Genomic DNA, 20,119 nt, shown 5'->3' on the forward strand with positions numbered 1-20,119 from the left:
CGGGGGGCAGAGCCGAGGCCGGGGCGGTGGAGGGACCCCGTTACCGCCGGGACGGGGGCGGGGGGTCGAGCCCGGTTTTACTCCCGAGCAGCCGGGAATTTTCCCCTTGGCAAGCGGGGTCCGGGAGCGCAGCCCCGACGGGAGGGTCCCGCCGCCCCCCCGGCCGCTTCCCCTCCCCGGCCACGTCGGGTTTAACCCCAGCCTTTGCCGGAGGGGGTCGGCTCCGCCACAGCCCTGCCCGAGCGGGGTTACCCCCGGGGCACCGCCGCCTCCCCGACGGGGCGGGCCGGCTGCTGCGGGCGGCTGGGGCCGGGGGGGCCCGGGGCGAGCAGACGGGGCCGGCCCCCGGGGACAGCGGCTGCCGTGGCGAATGGCGCTGCCCCCCGGGGGGGCGACCCCTGCCCCGGCCCCACGCCCGGGCTGTCCCAGCCCCGCCGCTCGGGCTTTGTCCCCGCCGGCCTCCCCGTCCCTCCTCCCGCCCTCCCCCGCCCTCCAGCCAGCCTCCGCCGCCGGCTCTGCCTCAACTTTAGAGGCAGGTCCCGGAGGCGGCGGGGAGCGGGACCCGCACCGGCACCGGCATCGGGCGGGGAATCCAGCCTCCCTCCCGGGCCGAGCACCCTCCTCACCCCGCCAGCCCGGGAAGGACGCGGCGACCCGGAGCCGACGGCGACCGCGGGCAGCACCGGCCCCAGCGGGGCGAGCAGGTACCCCCTCCCCGGCCCCCTCCCCGGCCCCCTCCCGGGGTCCCCTCCTAGGGTCCCCTTCCCGGGGTGCCCCGTCCTCTCCCCGTCCTCCGCTGCGGGCCGGGGGCAGCCGCTCCGCCGAGTTTCCCTGCCAGCAGCCGCACGGGCGGAGCCCCCCGGCTTGGGCAGCTCCCCGGCAGCATCCCCGGCCGGAGCCCCCCGGCCGGGGCCCGGGGTCCCTGCGGGCGAGGACGGGGCCGCCCCAGGGGTGTCCGCCCCCCCGGGGATTCACGGCTCGGCCCCCCAGGATACGCGGGGTCCCTCCCGGGGTCGCAGGGCCCGGCCGGGAGGAAGGGGAGAAGAGGAGGGCAGAGCGGGGGCGCGGTGGAAGCCCCCGGGGGGGCCCTTTCGGCTGGGCCCGTCCCTTCCCCAGCCGCTCTCATGACTCAGCAGTTCCGTGCCAGTAATTACAGTAATTATAAAGTGGGAGCGGGCTCCAGGGTGGGTCTGGGGGCGAATTTGGGGCTGGGAAGGAGGCAGGTCTGTGGGCCGCAGGCAGCGGGGATGGATCCTCGGGGAGCATCCTGCCCCGCAATGGCCCCGGGCCATGGGGGGCTGCGTGGGGCTGAGCCCGCTTTAGGGTGCGGGTCCTCTTTGGGGTGCAGACGTTGGGTCGGGGCGCTCGGGTGGGCTTTGGGGAGCGCCGGCGTTGCGTGTTGCATCCCAAGGTGCCGGGGCAGATTCCTGCTCTCCCACCAAAACCGTTGGGGTTTCTTCATTCTTGGCGGCGAGGGGACGCGGATCGCGGCCGCCCCGGGGGGCTCCGGCACCGGAGCAAAGCACCCCTGGGCGCACGGCGTGGCTGAGGCCCCTTTTTATAAAGACCTGGGTTGGTTTTTCTCTTTGGTTATCTAGCTGTATGAGTGTATGTGATATCATAAAGCTAGAGAACCGAATGTAAAAACCGGCTCGCTATTCTCCGGGAGAAGAGCCCTGCCCTCCCGGCAGGAGAGGGGCTCGGTGGCCGCCGGCCTCCCCGAGGCACTGGCCCGGTTCCTTTGCAGGGGGAGAGAGGCTGGAAGCCAAACGCGGCTGTGGAGTGGAAATTTCAGTGGGGTTTTGTCTTTAATCATTTTTATTGAGGCCCAGAGCTAGCGCCCATGCCTGGGTGATTATTTCGATTCCAACCTGGGGTTCCTCAGGCTACGTACAAACCCAGCACCTTTATTTTATTAATTTTTTATTTTTTTTTCCGCTGTGGTTTTAATTTCCACGTCGACAATTAAGCTTGCTTGCACCGGGTGTGCCGGAGATAAATGAAACGGGGCCAGCTCAGAAATAACCCCCAGAGAAACCCTGTTTATAACGAAGTAGAAGGAAAGTTGCTTAAATATATTACCGCATGCAAATTGTAATTTAGCGCAAACCCGTTTCTGAGGCTGGTTTATCTACTGGGGAAGAGAAATAAATCATCGCCGCTCGTCCGTTATTCTGCATCTGCAGAGAGATTGCAGCTTTGTTCTTCGGAGAGAGGGATTTGGGAGCATCGCTCCGAGGGTGCTCCGGTCTCGGCCTCCCCACGTCCCTCCCGGCCCCCCCGCCCGTGCTCCCGCTTTGCTGTCCGTGGGGCAGGTGCTGCGCGCAGCCAGCTCCCTCCGTCCCTCCTGCTTCCTCCGGCTCCGCTCGGTCCCGCGGCGCCCGGGGAGACGCCGGTGCGAGGGCCGCGGGGCTCAGCCCCGGCTGCCCAGGGGCTGCGGGGGCTGTGCGGGCAGAGGAGCGCTGGATCCGGCCCCGATGGCCAATGCTGGAAGAGGGGAAAGGCTGTAAGTTGTGAGCCCGAAGGCTGAGCGGTGCCCAGTTATTCCTGGGCAGCTCAGGGAAGGGGGGAGCGGTGTATTCAGGCGTGTGTTTCGGGGTGCAGCTTGGAGCGGGCAGCGAGGAGGCCTCTCCATGGCCGCAGAGTCTGGCCCCACGCTCTCGGGCGTTCGGCAGTGGTCAGTGGGGAGGCTCCGCAGACGGACCCAGGTGCTTAAGCCATTGCAGGATCAGGCCCTGACCACGCCGGCCCATCCGCCGCTCTCCCACGGGAGGCAGGCATGGCACGAGGGGCGCAGCGGCCCGTCCACCTCCACCTCGCTGCTCGGTTCTTTAGGGCAGCAGTTCCCTGCCTGGGTTGGTGCTGAGAAATGAGAAGGGGAAGAGCAGCAGCTCCAAACATCCAAAAGCTCAACGCCCCGATCCCTCGCCCCATCGGCCTCTCCCTGGCCTGCGCATCCCGGCCAGGCTTTCGCTTCTACGTGGGGCTGCGCCTCCTCTTTCAGCTGGTGTTGCTGGAATCCGCGGCAGAGGAGGAATTTGGGGTACAAGGGGCAGGGGTGCACCTTCCTCCCTCTCGACAGGTCTTGCTTTGTTCAGGCAGGAGAGGGGCAGATTCCTTGTCGTGGATCTCTGTGATCCCTGGCGCTGATCCTGCACCCCCAGCCGGCTCAAACACCCTGGGCTCAGCCAGTTTGGGCTTTTTTCTGGGCAGGGACCCCCTGTATAGTGTGGGAGAAAGCAGGGATGGCCCCCGTACACCCCAAAATATGGTGTGGGAAAAAGAGGAGACGGTCCCTCGTACACCGCGTGCCCCACGGAACCGCTCTGCCTGCGGCTCGGGGACGGGGACGGGAGCGCGGGTGCTTTATCCATGGCAGCGCCGAGCTGGGTGAGAGCCTTTGCTGCAGCGCACCGCGGGGCCACTGCGGCGTCCGGAGGCACCGGCTTCTCTCCTTGGTGGAGACACAGGTCCCCGGGGGGATGTGCCCCGTCCGATGGCTGATGCCACCCTGCGCTCTGCTTGTGGGGCCAGAGGGATGGGACACTGTGCCAGGAGGAAAACCTTCCCTGGCTCCTCGCTTGTCTGCCCTGCGCTCCTCCAAGGGACGGCAGGTTTCTGTTGGAGCAGCCTTTCCGTGCCAGAGCCACTTACAGCCCTTCAGCCATCTCAGGCTCTCCAGGATCTGGACCAGCCCTGAATCCCGTAGCTTTGTGTGCGGGTTTGGGCAGGGTTTGGGCAGAGGCTGCCTGCACCGACCTGCCCGCGTTTCCGTAGCGTCGGCGGAGGAAGGCGCTGGCTGGTGGGAGCAGCGTTTCGGCAGCAGCGAGGCCGCGTGGGGACAGCCGGGAGGATGCAGAGCAGCGGCCGTGCAGCAGCAGGAGGGATGCACGGTGCACAGCACGGGGAGCTGATGCTGTGCATCAATCCTGCCCTCGCTGCTTGGGGCCCCAGGCTGTAGTGTACCCCAAAACACAACACCGTGCACCCCAAAATCCCGGCCGGGAGCAGAGGGGGAATCGGCGCAGGCTCTGCCGCGCTCGGGAAACCTTCTCCTCCCTCCTGACTACTTGTAAACCATTCAGCAAGAATTTCTTAAAATAGGTTCCACTTTAAGGACTTATCTGCTGAATACCATTAATTTTCTGGGGTTCGTTAAAAGCAAACTTGGTATCATAGCAACTGAATCTATTCCAGGGAAGCAGCCAATTGCGCTGCGCGGTGTGTGCAACCGAAGGCGAGAGAAAGGAGCCTTTCAGGTTTATTCTCGGGCTTGTGCCTTTGCAAGTGAAGTTTTAATTTTCAATGTTTTATTCCTTGCAGAATATTTTATAATTTCTCCCGGTGAATCTGCAGGGAGAGGAAAATCACTGCGCTGGCAAATATTTGCAAAATCGCCTTCATTTCGTGCCGCCCGCGTGCGGGCAGAGGCGGTGGCAATGGGATGCGGCGGGCGCTTGGGCTGGATCCGGCGCTGGCAATGCGGCCTCATGCTCGGGACAGCCGGGCTCGGCCCGCCGGGCTTGACACCGCCAGCCCCGATGTCGCCCTCGGGAGCGATGCTGAGCGTGGGCGTCTCCGGCCGCCCCGGATGGATCCGGGACTGGCCAGCGGGATTGAGGGCGGCTGGTAAAGCGGACACTAATCCCCGTCTCATTTCCCTGGCCTCGCTAAAGAAATAATCATTATTTTCCTTTTAATCCCATCTCTCTCCTCTTTTCCATCAGGCCCCAAGCTGCAATCTTGTTCCTGGGGGATGTTACGCCGAGGATAATCCCAGGCACTGCCAGGGCGCTTGGCCCGGCTACTTTGGGGCAGGGGGGTGGACTGCAGAGCCTGGCCGGCCCCGGGGGTCCCCGCTCCTGGTCCCCGGCACCAGGAGAGGAGCCGGGCTGAGCATCCCGGTGCCAGAACAGCAGAGTGAGTGGGGGGCAATGGGGTGCTCCCCAAAACCCTGACCTGGCTGTGGAGATGGGAATAGAGAGCTCGTGGCCAGCTTGGCTGTCGGGATGCCAGGACGGTGCTGCCGCCCCGTGTCGGCTGTGTCGGCTCAGCTGGTCAGGATCCAGCCCTGGGCTTGGCGTGGGACAGAAGGAGCCCTTTGTGCTGTGGCTGGTGCGAGGGATGGAGGGAGCTGGGGCGATGCCGGGATTTGGGGTGCTGAGAGGGGCCAGGAGGCAGCTCCACCTCCACCCCACGGCCGCCAAGCTCGGCTGGGAAACACGAAATGGCAGGGCCGGCACCTCGCCTGCCGGAGCCCTAAAAATAACGCCGCCCAAGATATTGCCTCCCACCACCAGCAGCACGACGTTCAGTTTTTAACTGGGGATGGGTGGCGGGAGCCGTGGTCGCCACCAGCATCGCGCGTGTGTGCCCGAAGGTCGCGGCTCCCGGCCTCGGCCGTTAAACCCCAATCACCCTCTCCCTGGGCCAGGGGGTCCCCGTGCCACCCCCCCCGGCCCCGGTGCCGCTCCCTCCTCCCACCACGAGCTGATGATTTTCCGACTTGATAGCAGGGAGGGAAAAAAAAGTCATTTATGATAAAAAGTATCACTTAAATAGACAGAAAGGGTAAAAGCCCTAGACAAAAACACATCCCCAAGCAGGAGAAAATGAAAAACACTGATGTGTTTAACTTTAGGCCATTTAAAAATAACTATTGAACAGGCAACAGTAAATAACAATTCCTTCCCATCAGGTATGTGTCACTGCGGCGGCGAAGCTCCCGTTTATTTACCCAAAGCTGGTGGAGGACGGCCCGGCCGGCTCTTTAGCCGCTAATTTTTATAGATGTCAGGCTGAAGTCTCCAGCCTGGATAAATCAGGTGCCGGCGGTGTGAGAGCACTCAGCCCTCCTTCGGTGCCGGAGGGCCGCAGCGCTCCCCGTCAGGGACCCCCACCCATGGGACCCAGCCCGGGGGGGTGAGATGAGACCCCGCGTGCGGGGCTGGGTGCCCAGGACGTCGGGGTCTGTTCCCAGCTCCACTCAATGCACCGAAGCCTTTTTTTCTATCTCTTTTTTTTTTTTTTATGGAGAAATTATTATTTACAGTTTAATATCTTCATGTTTCTATGGAAACTCCATGGCTGCGCTGGGTGGAGAAGCCAAAATGGCAATATTTGAAAGTGAGAGGAGCGGGGCGGGTGCTCGCCGGGGTGCGGGGAGCGGGGTAGGGGGCAGGCGCGGGATGCGGGGGGACCCGCCGCAGGTCGGTGATGCTCAGGGTGCCGGGGACACGGCCTTGGTGGCTGCGCTTTGTCACTCCTGCCAAAGCCAAACCCTTCATCCGGGCTCCTCGGCAAGCGGTTTTTAAGGATGCTTCAACCAAGCAGCGTTTGCTGAAGCCTTTTCCCTTCCCCAGGCCAGGAATCCTCCCGGCGCAGGGAAAGCCCCCTGGGGATTGACGGTGCTTCGATGGGCGAGGGTTGGCCGAGCCCCCTCGCCGCGGGCACGCGTGGGCATCGCACACCCAGGGAAAGCGCTACAGCCCCAAATGTAGGTCACGCACGTATGTGCAGCATCATATACATATGTTGACTTCAAAGAACTGGGGCTCATCCTCGCCGATAACAAACCCGCGTGTGGCTGTTAAACAGATTTGCATTTCTAAATGGTGAACGCGGGGCACGTGCGTTCTGTACCGGGGGCCGGGGGGACCCCCCTGCCTGGCACCGGCGCTCATGCGGAAAGAGCGGGGCGGCGGTGGAGACCTTCTTCCCCTAATAGCCGGTGACAGGGACTTGCTAGTGGCGATGTCCCTGCGTCGGGCGCGGAGCAAGGACGGAAGGTGTGCGACGTCCCCGCTTTTGTCAGAAAGTATCTATCAGAGCGGCGGGGAAAGGTCAGTGGGAAAAGCACGCGGGGAGGCATGAGCAGGCCCTGAGGATGCTGTCCCTGCGTCCGTCTGTCTTGCTGCCAATACCAGGCAGTGATGCCCCCCCCCCCCCAGGATCGCAGGAGATTAGCTTAAAAAATCCCAGCCGCTTCAAAAAATAATAACTGTGGGTTTCGCCGCCTGTGCTTGCTGGTTTTTGAGCCTTTGGGGGTGGTGTTTTCATGCCTTCCTCCGCCGCCACCAGAAATGTATGTATTTATTTTTAATGAAAAGCACGATCCCAGTGCTATTCTAGGGCTGGGCCCTGGCAAACAAGGGAAGATGCTGGGGCTGGGGCTGGCGGGGGGGGCTGCGGCTGTGCCGCTGCTGCCGGCTTCGAGGACCAGCCCCCCGCCATGGCGGCTGCGTGGTGAGTGGGACCCCTGGCTCTGCCGTCCCCGTGGCTCCTTGCAAGGCTGAGTCCAGACTTTCTCTGCCCTAATTCCCCAGGAAACCAGGCGAGGGCTGATCCTTGTGCGGCTGCTTATTGTTTTCTATAAATCTTGGATTTCTACAGAGCTTGGAGAGGATTTTTGGGAAAGCCACGGGCTCGGTGTTAGGGCAAATCAAGGTGTGATGTGCCCAAACCGCCCCATCCCTGGGGAATCCCATCGCTTCGTGTGTCAGGAGGGGATTTAACGTGGAGTATTTGCTCCCAGAGCATCAAACGCTGGCTGTGAAACCCGGGCATGGCCAGGGCTGCAGAGGAGCCCAGGCTGGTGCCGGGGTGTTTGGGGTCCCCGTCAGTCCCCACGGCTGGGTCGTGGGTAGGGGTATGGCCAGCGGCCATGTGTCCCCTCTGCTTGCTGCGCCTCTGGGTTTGCAAATCAGGGACGGGCGCTGGTACCTTTTGGCTCATTTCTTATATCAAAATCGAAGCATCTGGATAAAAGGGAGCGACGGGAGGAGTCCGGGCTGGGGGCATTAACACCGGCTCGGCTGCCCGGCGTGTGGAAAGCCCCCTCGGCTCCACGCTGCTCCCCCCGCCCCAGCCACCCCTTTCAGAGCGAGCTTTGGGGATGAAACCCCGCGCCAGCTGCAATGCATCAACCTATGGACGGGCACACGCATGCTCCCACGCACGCCCGGGCTTGCACACGCGTGTGCACACGCAGCCGAGCCAGAGTTGGGGCCGGCTGCTCCGGGAGACCGGGTGCGAGTGGCATTTCAATGCAATCCAGGCGGGAACAATGAGGTGTGTTTTTAAGGGACTGTGAAAGGGGGGTTTTTGCTGAAGGCCTGAAAAGGCGGCGGGGGGAGGAGGGAGCCGGGCAGCCCCTCCATTAGCTCAGTGCAGCAGCGAGAACAGCTGTGAAAAGAGCCCAGGCCTTTTTCCCACGCCCAGAGGAGCGGAGCGAGGGAAGGAGCCCTCCCAGCGAGGTCAGATCCCATCACTAATATATACACAGGCTGTGCCCTCATTCACGTCACCCTGGCGCAGGTTTGTTTAAGGCACACACACACTGACACTAATTTCTCCTTACCCTCGCTCCCCCAGCCGGCCCCATTATGGTCCCGCTGCATTAAACCCTCCCCGTGCCCCGGCGACGGCTGGCGGCACCGAGGGGTGAGGGTTTTTTTTTTTTAATTCCCCCCCCCAACACCTGACCGGCAAGGTCAAGACGAGCTGCCCGCGTTGTGGCGGCGGCGTTCGGCTCTGTCCGGCAGCTGCTGCGCCGGGGCCGGCTCGCAGGAATGCGCCGCGGCGGCCGGGTCCTGCAGATGGGACCTGGCGGGGGTTTGGCACCCGGGACTCAGCTGGTGGAGGCGGATGGGGGATGCTGAGCTTGGGGGGGGGGAATGCAATGACCCCCCGGTCCCGGCTCGGTGCATTCATGGGAGCGTGGCTGATTGATGCCGGCAGAGCTCTGGCCTCGTGGCTGCTTGTCGGGAGGATGAAGTTGTGGCTCTTTGCTGGAGCCAAGTTAAAGGGTTGGTTCAAACCCCGCAGCCTGCAGTTTCCAGAGCCTGACCAGAGGGTGATACCGGTGGCTCCGGTGCTGCCAGCGGGGTCTCACTGGTCCCGGCGCGATGCCCCGGCAGCCACAGGGACAGGGCATGGGCGATGGCAGGAGCAAGCCCTCCTGCCTGTCCCAATGCCGGCCGGATTCTGCTGCCTGCGGGACGGCGAGCCTGGGTCCGGGCAGCTCTGCCCCTGCCTTCGCTGCCACCGTCCCCATCCCATGCACCCCAGCACCAGGAGGCTCTGGGGCACATTGCACGGGGCTGCTGGGGGGGTGCAGGATGCGTGCGTGCGGGGCTGCTCTGCCGGCGGGGAGGGGGATGCTCCCCCAGTCTTCCCATGCTGGGATCCGGCCGCAGCGGTTCCCCGTCCCCCCTTGCCCTGCGGTGCTGCCGGCCTGGCCCAGCATCTGCCGAGAGACGGGCAGCGAATAAATCAGGTCTTGTTTATTCTCGTGCCTGGGCTTGGTGTGTGAGTTCATTTTAAAACGTTCTGCCTTAAATTACAGCCTAATAAATCAATACCCACTTAGCGATGCAAGCGAGCGGGAGCAGTTTGTGCAAAGAATTAAAGTTGCCTCCGTGGCTCTCGGGCTTCACGAAAAAGCAAGGGAGTGAGTCCTGGCAGGACCCCGTCCTGGGACCCGTGTGTGCATGGCCGGGACATGCGTGTGCATGGTTGTGCATGGCTGGGACACGTGTGTGCATGGCTGTGCATGGTCCAGACATGCATGTGCATGGCTGTGCATAGCCAGAACACACGTGTGCATGGCAGGGACACACGTTAAGGCAGGTGTGTGCCGTCAGCCGCCCCGCGCAGGGGCTTGGGGCAGCCTCAGAGCTAATCCCAGCCCCCCCAGCTCCTCTGACGCGGGGTCTCTCTGGATTCCGCCCCACAAAGGTGCCAATACGGTTCCCCCCATCCAGCTCCCACCCGCCTCTGCCTCTCCGCCCCCTCCCTGCTCGGGGCGCTTCGTTATGCCCCCGCTAATGCATCCTCCTCCCCTTTGCCCCTCCGCTCACACCTTTCACTTGTCTAATCCCCTTGTATTTGTCTGGGCCGCCTTCCAGGGCCACCCACCTCTTTATAGGGCCACTGCTAAGTAAACGCTGCCTTTGCTCCACTAAATGGGGACTCATCCTCGGCGCGGTCGGGGTTAGCGGGACCGGACCTTTCATGTGCCGCTCGCCTTTCTCGGGGGCTGCCCTTCGCCTCCTGGCATGGTGCCCTCCATCCTCCTCCTCCTCCTTCCCAGGGATTTGGGGCACACCGGGCTCTCGGTGCCCAGCACCGGGGCGGTCACAGCCCTCAGTGCCATGGCTGCCTGATGCCACCAAAGCCACCCTTGGCGATGCCCAAGGACCCTCGTCCCCGGCCCCCCCCGCCTGTGTCGAGGCCGGTTTTATCCCTCCCCCCTCGTCTCCCTTGCCAAGCCCTGACACTTGATGGCAGCCCATTCAAAATGCATGGGCTCCCCTTTCCAAGCGCCCCGGTCCTTTTGAACTAAAAGGATTTTCTCAGAGGCTAAGTTCAAATGTATGGCCGTTATTTATTTATCACCCTGCTATGTATTATTCATTTATTTAAAAATGTATGGCAGCTGGGAGCCCCGTGTTTAATCACCCCGCGGATGGCGAGGGCCAGGTGGAGCCGGCCCCTTGCTCTGCCGGTAACCTGGTGCGGTGGCTGCCGCCGGCTCGCCGGCCTCACGCCTGATTTACCATGAACCCAGCCAAAACCGACCCCAGCCCCACGCCAGCCAGAGCAGGGCGGCCGTGCTGGGTGGGCACGGGGCCGGAGCCGGCGTTTCAGGGGGCTGCCAAGGACCTGCGGGGCCCCGATGCTGCGTCGCTGGGTGTAGGTGCATGGGGTTGTTGTCCCCCCCTCCCCGGCGCTGCTTTTTGGGGTTGGGGATGGGGACGTGTCCTGCTCGCCACCAGGCTGGCCCCTCCGGTGGCCCTGGCTGCTGTCCCCAATTGCTGCCTGTCCCCACTACAAGGACGAAGGGGCTGACATGCTGCTGATGTGCCGGGAGGCTGGATGGGGCTGGCATTGGGCTGTCAAAAAGAAAAAAAAGGCAGAAAAAGGAGAAAACCAGCTGTGCTTTGCTTTTGCCGGCATCAGGGGGAGAAGAGGACGCATCCAGCCCTCCCGCCACCTCCTTGGCCCCGCAGGGCTTAATGCAGGGGTGAAGGACCGAGTCCCCTCACAGGAGGAGCACGAAGGGTTAAGGATGCTTTCTTTCCCCGCTAAACTCCCCATGTCCCCCCCTGAGCCCCCACCACCCTCTTCCTCGCTGGGACACTCACTAATTGAGACAGCTTCAGCCCCTGCCTCCCTCCTCTCCCCCTGGGGCTGAGCTGCCTCTTCCCAGGGGGAGCACATTGTCTGCTCCAGCCGGGTTGATGTAATCCCTAAGCCCGAACAATACTTCCCCACCCCGCTCCTGCTGAAAGGGTATTAGTTGCCCAATGAGATAATTACTCCACAGGCCACCCTAATCATCCCGCTGGCCCAGCCGCTTTCCCCGGCGGGTGACGAGCCGCCCCGCTCAGCCTCGCAGCACCCGGGATGAGGGTTCGGGGTCCCCCGGGGTGATGCTGCTGGAGATGCCCACCCTGTGTGGGCACCTGGACCCCAAACGCCAGCAGCAAGATATTCTGGGGAAGGGGGACGTGCTGCTGAGATGCCACCTCCAGCCCTGTGGCTGTTGTCACCCCAAAATGCCACCCATGCGTGGGGTGCAGTGTGGGAGTGCCGGGATGCTGAGCCTGGGCTGGCAACGCCGCTGCCACCGTGCTGATGAAGCACGAACCCACTCCCGGTGCAATGGGGTTTGGGTTTTTCGTGAAGTCACGTCCCCGCCTTGGCCCCCTCGGGAAGGGCCTGGGCTGGCAGATGTCCCCCGAGCGCCCGGCAGTGAGCACAGACCCGTCAGCGCCTCGAGAAACCAATTATCAGGTTAAAATTTTGGGAAACGAAATTCTACATTTTTCATTAAATATTGGCATTTGCACAGACCTGATTTCAAAAACCAGAATTTCAGCAATTAAAAAACCTGCCCAACCTAGAGGATAAATGTGACCGGTTTCCTGAATTGGTTTAATAGGAAATAATCCCGGTTTTCAGCCCTGCTTTGCACAGGGTTTGCTGCTGGAGGGGCCCTGCCCTTACTCCCGTGGAGGGTGCGGGGCCGTGTGGCACACGTGTGGCATTAGCATGTACCCACGGGCACACGTGTGTACCCGCACACGCAGCGCTGGCTGCTTGGCTGGGCTGAAATCCAGCAGTTTTCCCAGCTGGAAGGTGCCAGGGCTGGCTTTCCCCTCCCGGAGCAGCTAGGAGCTCCCCTGTCCCTTAATTGTCTGATGTGCTGGAATCGGGGATGCTGCAGGAAAAGGGACCTGTTTAGTGCTGCCGAAATTAAAGCCTAGGTCTTATTAATCCGGCTCTTTGCGGCTCTGGCTACGCTGAAGTCGGGGATTATCCCGTCCGCCTTCCTGCACGCCGGTACAGCACGAGCGAGGCGGCCGGAGAATTAATCTCCTGTAGGTTTTGCTGATCCCATCCCCAGGAACGGTGGGCGGGGGGGGACCCGGAGGGGCTGGGGGGGCTGGAGCTGGGCAGGGGGACACGGACCCTCTGCCACCGTGGGTTTGTGTCGGGCTCAGGGAAGGGAGCCGGCGTTCGGTGGGATGCTTGCTGGGATGCTCGCCGGGATGCTCACTGGGATCGGGGATGGGGTCTGAGCAATGGGTCCGGTAGCACCGCGGTCACCGGGCTGCACCTCCCCAAGTTCCCAGCAAGGACTTTTCCCCCCCAGCACCGCTGGGAATGTTGCCGGTGGCACAGGGGCCGTGCAAGGCCAATGCTGCGGCGAGGGACGCTGCCCCGCTCCAGCCACCGCTCCTCCCCGTCCCTTTCTTGGCCGATCTCTTCTGACAGACAAACACCGGTTCTTTCTCCGCCACAAAGTCCTTGTCCAGCCAAGCACACAAAGCGGATCCATTATCCGATGGGGGACAGAAAGGAGGGGCCGGGGGGGGCGGCCGCCGCACAATGCGCACAAGTGGCGCGCGGGGCCGCCCCTATTGTGTCTGGGCAGGAAGGGCCGGGACCCACGGCGCGGCCCCCTCAATGGCAGCATTGTGTCTGCGCTCCCCGTCCCCTCGGGCGTCCCCTTGGTGTGTGTCCCCCCCCCGGCTCCCGCCACCCGTCTGGGGCAGCGCCGTCAACCTGCCCCGTCTCCAGTCTTTTTGGGGGTCTTCGCTCCCCATCGGACACCCGTGGGAGTGCTGAGGGGTGTCGGAGGGGCTGAGGTTTTGGGAGCAAAGCAAAAGGGCTGATGGGTGCCCCCCGCCCCCGGGCAGGGTTGTGCGAGGTGAACATGGGTGCTGGGGCCAGCGAGGGCTGAAGTCCTCACCTCCACACCCCCTGTTTTTGGGTGATAAAAAGGCTGATCTGGGGCAGACCAAGGCATCCCCTCGCTGGCAGCGGGCGCTGGGGCACGGGGGAGATGCCCAAGGGCCCATCTCAGGGGGTTTGCCCCCATCACCTGGCACAGAGGGGTTTCCCTCCCCACCGGCTCCCGGGAAGGTTTGGCTCCTCTCCCTGCCGATGCCATCCCGTCTGCAAAATGGGATGTGGGATGCAGTGTGGGGTGTGACCCATGGGGTGATGGAGCTGCTCAAGCCTCTCTCTAGACCCCGACGGAGAGGTCAGACAGAAACCCGTCCCTAAGCGGGCATCCGTGCGGGTACCCAAAGCAGGGTTGGTACATAGAGGTGGGTGCGGAGACCTCGAGGCCCTTCGCCAGGCTCCGGTAGTGCCAGGAGAAACCTTTGTGATCCCCTTAAAGCATCGTCTTGGCCACATGGGCCTGCCCAGCGCGGCGGCTGGGCTGGCTAAGATGGCTCAGTGATGAGCAGAGCGAGATCGGTGTGGGTTTGGATATGACGGCATTCCTCATTTTATTTTTTGCAGAGGAGAAATCCCTACCTTGCTTTGATCAACGCAGTCCAGCAGCATCCATTACCGAGGACAGGGATGGGGCGAAGCGGCCAGCGCGACGGGGAGCAGCCAGGCCGGCGTGGGCAGAGCCCTGGGGAGACCACCCACACCGAGCACCCTCGCCCTGGAAATCGAAGGCTGGAGGAGCCCCGTGGGGTGCCGTGGACTGGGCTTTCCTGCCCGTGGGAGCCGCTGGGCCGGGGGGAGGCTGCTCCCAGCATGGGTTTGCAGCGGCAAAGTTGTACCTGGCTGCTGGGGACAGGCTGGTTTGGCCACATCCCTCCATGGCAAGGGCAGTGCCTGTGGAGCCGGGCAAGGGAAGTTAGCTGCGCTCCCTCAAGGATGCTCGAGACCCCCTCGCCTCTCCTGGACGGGGTAAGTTTGGGCTTTTCTTGCTTTCCTCTCCCTTCCTGCAAGCCCAGCCAGCTGGCCCTGGGTTTTCCCCACAAAATCCCCTCCGGGCTCTCTCCAGCTGGGGATTTGGGGGGACCAGGGAGCAGCGCCGCGGAGGGGGGCACCCACGATGGCTCTGTGCGTGGCTGGGCTGCCCCTCGCCGTTGGGTTCGGGCGGGCGGCTGCCATTGCCAGGCTGTGAGGTGCCGCACTGATTTTTTTCTCATGGTTTTGGGGGAAAAAACGCAGCTTTGGTCCCCATTTTATTTATATTCCTCTTTGAAGACATTTAGATTCCCCTCCAAAGCTAGTGGAAGACTGGGCTATTGGGAACAGCTTTTGGTTGCCGAATACTTGACTTTTTCCCCCTATTCCCTTTTTAATGTACATCTAAAAATCTTTCTTCTATGACTCAAAAGCATCCTTTTCTATGACTGAACAGCGTAAGAGGGAATCTTCCCCCCTCGCCTCTTGCTTTCCCCCAGCTGGGAGTGCAGCCTCCCCCACGTCCACCCACAGCTCCTCCTGCTCTGCCCCATCCAAACCCCCCAAACCCCATTTTTCCTGCTGGCAGGCATTCGATTTAGCCACACAAGTGACTTCCAGCTGCGTCTGGGAGCCTGTTTTGGGGTGACGTTTCCATCCCAGCCCCCAGCAGTGCTGGGGAGGGGGAGGGAGCGCAGCCCCACAGCGGCGGCAGCAGCAGCGCGTCCTCGGGAGTCAGTCAAGGGAGAAAAACCACATCCCCTGCGGTCCTTGCTCCTCTGAGTTTTTCACGTGACGGCGAAGCTGTCCGAAACATTAGAAAAATAACTTTCACCTTTCCCAGGGTGAGCCTGGCAGCCGGCGCGGGTGCTGCCGTGGTGCTCGGCGGCAGCCCACGCTCTCGGGGCTGGTTTTCCAGCAGGGATTTGGTTCACCTCCGGATGCACGATGGGGAGATGAGGAATATTATCCCCTGTTTTCCCCCAAAACAATGCCTGTGCAGGAGGGGGTTTAGGTATCCGGTTGTTGAGGCTGGATTTTCCTGGCTTTTCCTGCTGGCCGGTACCCCACGGGGGACGCGGGGTGCATCCCCATGGGATTGCCCTCCGGAGATGGGATGCTCCCATGGCACGGGGCCGTGTTGGTGCTGCTTTTTAGGGGAGCGAGGCACGGCGGCGGGCAGACATACGTCTCCCCAGGACTGCCGCCACGCCTCGCTCCCCATCGCCCACCCCCTCCAGCAAATACCTCCAGGGACGCTAATCCCCGCATCGGCAGTCAATCTTCATCCGCACGGAGACCGGCGCTGTCCCATCTGGAGACCCCAGGACGCAGGGATGGAGCGGGGAGCCCCAACCAAGGGCGAGGGACACGCTAATACCCCCAATTTACGATGCTCCATTGCTTTAAACCCCCCTCCCCATCCATTTTTGCTTTGTTCCTTCTCCTCCCTGCTTTTAAATAGCCTCTTCTTCCTCAAAGCAATATTAATGATGGTTGATGGGGCTTGTTGGTGCCGGCACCCAGCGCAGCCCCATGCCCGATGGGTGCCCCAAGCAGATGCTCGGCGCCACGGGCAAAGCCGTCCTCCTCCTCCTCCTCGCTCTAAGATGGCCGGCAGCCCCAAAATGGTGCTGAGCATGAGACGCCATCTGCAAGGCTGGTCCCACGCCCGCCCGTGGCCTTTTTATGCAAAGGGGAATTAATTAGATTTGAATATGGTAATTAAGCCATCAAGCCCCGCCGGGTGCTGTGAGGTCCCTTCTTTTCTTCGGGCTTTCTTCTCACCCCTCTCTCCCACCGCCCCTTAACCCTTCCCCCTCCGCTTTTTGCACCCAAAGTACCGCTCCTGCATCTTAATTAAATGCTGTGTCTAGGCAATACCATCGCTGCCCCCTTTCCCACGCCAAATTCTGTCCGTCCTGGGGATGCCGTCCGTCTGTCTTGGTCAACGGCCGTCTCCGTACCCCACGTGCGCCCGTTTATCCCCCCCAAAAAAAGCCAGGTGCTCGCAGAGGGATGAGGGTGGCTGCCCAAAAGGAGAAGTGGGATTTTGGCAGGTGATGGCCGCAGCAAGAAATCGGTCCAAAATGAATTCCCCCAGACCGGGGGCGTAGTTTAAGCCTCTCTGATCCTCACATTCCCAATATTGTCCTTTTTTCTGATGGCTACGGGCCGCGGGGGTCCTGGTGTCACCCGGTGCTGCCCTTGGCTGATGCACAGGGATGGGTGAAGCTGCTTTCAGGATTTCTGCCGGGATATTTTGTGACAGGAAGGAAAAGAATCAAGAATTAAAGGTGCTTTCAACATCTGTGCCCAGAAAAGGAATTTTTTTTAATTGGGAATTAAAGCTTTCGCCATTCCCACATTTCTTAATAGCGTCCATCCAGTCACCCTGACCCGTGACTGCTGGGTCTTTACCCGCCTGAGCGAGGTGATGGTGCAGGGACTGGAAAACTGGAAAGAGGGATCTGCGCAGGGAAAAAAAATCCCTGGAATATTTTTTATACATATATCTATATATTTATAAGGAAAATATTTATCTTTTTTTCTCACGTACCTCGTAAAGCAAACGAAGGAAATTGGGAATACCCGCGGGAGCTCGTCAGAAAAGCCCCCGGGCGCTTTCTCAGCAAGTTGCTGAGAACTCGAATTGGCTTCTTTAAAAGCCGGAATATTTGCAACAGGGTCATTTCTGGTAATACTTTTAATTGCATCGGCAAGCTGCTTCCATCCGAAATAAGAAAAAGGCTGAGATTATACATATATATATTATATATACACACATATATGTGTGTGTATGGTGATATGGTGCATATATATATATATATATATATATATATACAGTGCTGGCAAGAGGCTCCCAGGGGTTTAATCCCAGCCGGCAGCTTGGCGGCAGGCAGGGGCGATCCCGCTGCCGGGGGCCCCGTGCTCCCTCGCCATGCCGGCTCTGACCTACATAGCGGGTGCTGGATGCGGCCACCCCAGCAGCCGCTGCAGAGACCCGCTCCCCACGGCTGGTGTGATGACAGACACGGAGGGGCCAGGGCCCTTCCCCGTTCCCCAACCGTCCCTTTGGCCTCGGTTTGGGTGAAATGAGGCAGAAATGACATTTTTCTCCTCCAGCTCCTGCTGCGGGGCAGGCACAGGGAGCTGGGCAGTGATGCTCTGGGCGCTTCTGGGGACCAGTTCCTGGGCTCTCCTCATCCCAAACCAGGCTCTGTCTCTCTCCCAAGGTGCAGCAGAGGCCGATGGCATCTCCTGGGCTGTATTCTGCAGTGCAGCCTGAAATAGGACCACGAGACCGGCCTGTGCTGGCAGCCCAGGGACCCAGCTGCATGGGGCCGCCTGCCCCAGGGTCCTGCCGACCCCTCCCGGGATGGCAGAGGGGAGGGAAAATACGCTGGAGAGAGGGAAAAGGAGCAGGAGAAGAGAGAGGATGAGGAAGAGGAGGGAAATCTATAGAGCAGGGGAGGAAAGAAACTAGTGAGAGAGAGAACTATAGGAAAAATAATAAAAAACATGAAGGGGAAAAGGGGCAGAGTGGAAGAAAGAGCAGATAGCGGAGGGGCTGATGGGCTGAGAGACGAATCGGGGAGAGGTGGTAAAGTGGGAGATGGGCAGATAAGAGAGAGAGGACCCCAGGCAGCGCGAGCAGGAGGCAGAGTGTGGCGGCCGTGGAGCTGGTACCCACGGGAGGATGCTCGAGGCTCCGGCTGACACCAAGGCTCAGCCCCTCCGAGGGTGGGACAGGGGGGTGGCAACGGTGCCAGTGCTGTCCCTGCCAAGCTGGAAAGACCCAGAGGTCCACAAGCACATGAGCATCCCCGTATCTCCTTAATCAGGGTTCCCGGCCCCGTGGAGCAGGTGAGCAGCACCCATTGCAGGCAGGTGGCTGCGAAGCGCAGGGCTATAAATCTCCCACGCGGCGCGGGTGCCGCCGAAAGCCTTCCAGCAGGATTTATCTCCCCTTCCCACTTTGCCCGCCTTCCCGCAACCGCCACGTGGATTCCCCGCGGCAAGGGAAAACAAGCGAAGATGCTTTCTTTTGTCTCCGCCGCCTGCTCGGCCATGGCTCTCCGGCTCTAATCCACCTCGGCCTCCTCCCCACCATTCACAATTTTCTTCCCATCCCTGTGGTGGAGGAAAAGGGACAAACCTTTTTTTTTTTTTCTTTAATCGGAAAATAAATCAGTGGTGGGGAGGTGGCGGCAGTGGTGGGGAAGGAGGGATGGAGGCGCCCCGAGAGCCGAGCCCGGCTCTGGCCGATCCTGGGGTAACCCCAAGGGTTTCACCTCCCGAGCCCCCGCACGACGCCCACCTCAGCTTGCTGCTACTTGTTATTCCTCAGAGCCCTTACGAACCATTTATGCTACTTCTGTGCAAAAAAAAATAATATAAATATAAGTGATGGATGCGCTGCTAAGAGCTCTGCGTTGGGGGAAAAGGGGGGAGGATGGAGAGAGCTTAAAAATTACAGTGGGAATTAGCAGGAGCCTAAGCTGTTGTTTGCGCTGCCCATTAGCATCCGCCTATTTATGTGTCACCAGATCCTCGTGGCATCTATCCATCCATCTGGATCCTTGTCAGTCTGTCTGCCTATCTAATTATCCATTAGCATGGCAAAGCCCCCCTGACAGCGGTCCCGGCGAGGCAGACGTGAGACCACCTCACTGCCCTTCGCCCTCGCGTGGATGCTTTTATGAGCGTTACCGACATGCGAGCGAAACCCCGCTCATACCCTTCGCAAAACAATGCGTTCTGGTGGGCAGGGGAGGTTCTGCGAGGCTGCGGGATGCGGATGCATCCAACGGCCATACGGGAAAGCCAAGCTGGAGCAGGCAAACGCCGGGGGTTGTCTGGCAGCGGTTGTTTGGAGGGTGTTGCTTGTGTAGGGGTGTGCGTGTGCACACCACGTTATACGTGCACGCCATGGTATACGTGCACGCCATGGTATACGTGCACGCCACGCCACACGTGCATGCCATGCCACATGCTTTCGCTGCTCACAGATGCTCCGTCTCGCCCATGGGAAACAAACCTGGAGGCCTCGCCGAGCGCGGGCACCGTCGTGCCGTGCCGTGGGCAGCGCCGGTGCTGGCGGCTCTTTGTGCCCGCGCCGCCGCGTGGGGTTTCTTTGTTCGTGGCGCTGGGCAGGTTCCCCCTCCCCGCCTGCCCACGGGCCCCAGCTCAGAGCGGCCGCCGAGGAGCAAATCAGCGGCGTTTGCATATTCAGAGCAGGTGGGGGCCCATATGCCTAAGATGCACCAGACAAAATTAGCCACCATAATCATAATCAAGTGTGCCGTTGTGCTGGGGGAAGGGAGAGGCTGGCAGACAAGCCCGATAATTATGAAGCTCAGCATGTGCGCAGCGGTTTTGCAACAATCATGCCTAGCTCAGCAAGCCGGCAATGATGCTTGTTACAACCACCCTCCATCGCCCACCCACCCACCGGTAGCTCGCTCCCGGGAGGGCTGTGCCGGCCTCGGCCCTTCCCATGCCGCCGCTGGGAAGGGAGCGTGAGGCTGGCGAGGGGCTGCGGGCAGACCCCGTCCCGGTGGCTCCAGCCCTTTGCAAGCTGGTTTGTGGCTTGGTGGCAGCCGTTGCTTGGGCATCCCCCACTGAGCTGCCCCCTGCTCTCCCTGGGCCACCTTCCCACACCCTCCTCTTGCAGCAAAACCCCCGTTTCCCATCTGGACTAAACCCCCGGTGTCCGAGGCGTCTCCAGAATCCATCCTCCCCCAGCACCTGGCTGCTCTTGCCCTGCATGGAGAGCAACACGAACCCTTTGCATAAAGGAGCTCTGGCGCTCCAGCTTCTCTAAAATCAGTTTATATTTGCCTCCCAGGACTTTCCCATCCTCCTCCGCTCACCCCGCTCTTTGCAGGGG

The 20,119-nt window shown here is 61.3% G+C and overlaps 1 long non-coding RNA gene across 3 annotated transcripts in view; it reads left to right on the plus strand.

The window, feature by feature from the left end:
• The window catches only part of LOC148054331 (uncharacterized), a 33,204-nt gene that overhangs the window by 5,437 nt on the left and 7,648 nt on the right, over positions 1–20,119 (plus strand). For 2 of the 3 annotated variants that reach the window (XR_015707338.1, XR_015707337.1), the window contains exon 3: positions 13,822–14,223. This is a non-coding gene — a long non-coding RNA (uncharacterized LOC148054331). Of the gene's footprint in view, positions 1–551; positions 705–13,821; positions 14,224–20,119 lie in introns of those variants that run through there. The other variant, XR_015707339.1, reaches the window with a different exon arrangement.

This window comes from Nipponia nippon, unplaced genomic scaffold (genome assembly GCF_047370975.1).
Source record: "Nipponia nippon isolate SJK-2023a ecotype South Korea unplaced genomic scaffold, ASM4737097v1 scaffold_31, whole genome shotgun sequence".
Classification (NCBI taxonomy): Eukaryota; Metazoa; Chordata; class Aves; order Pelecaniformes; family Threskiornithidae; genus Nipponia; species Nipponia nippon.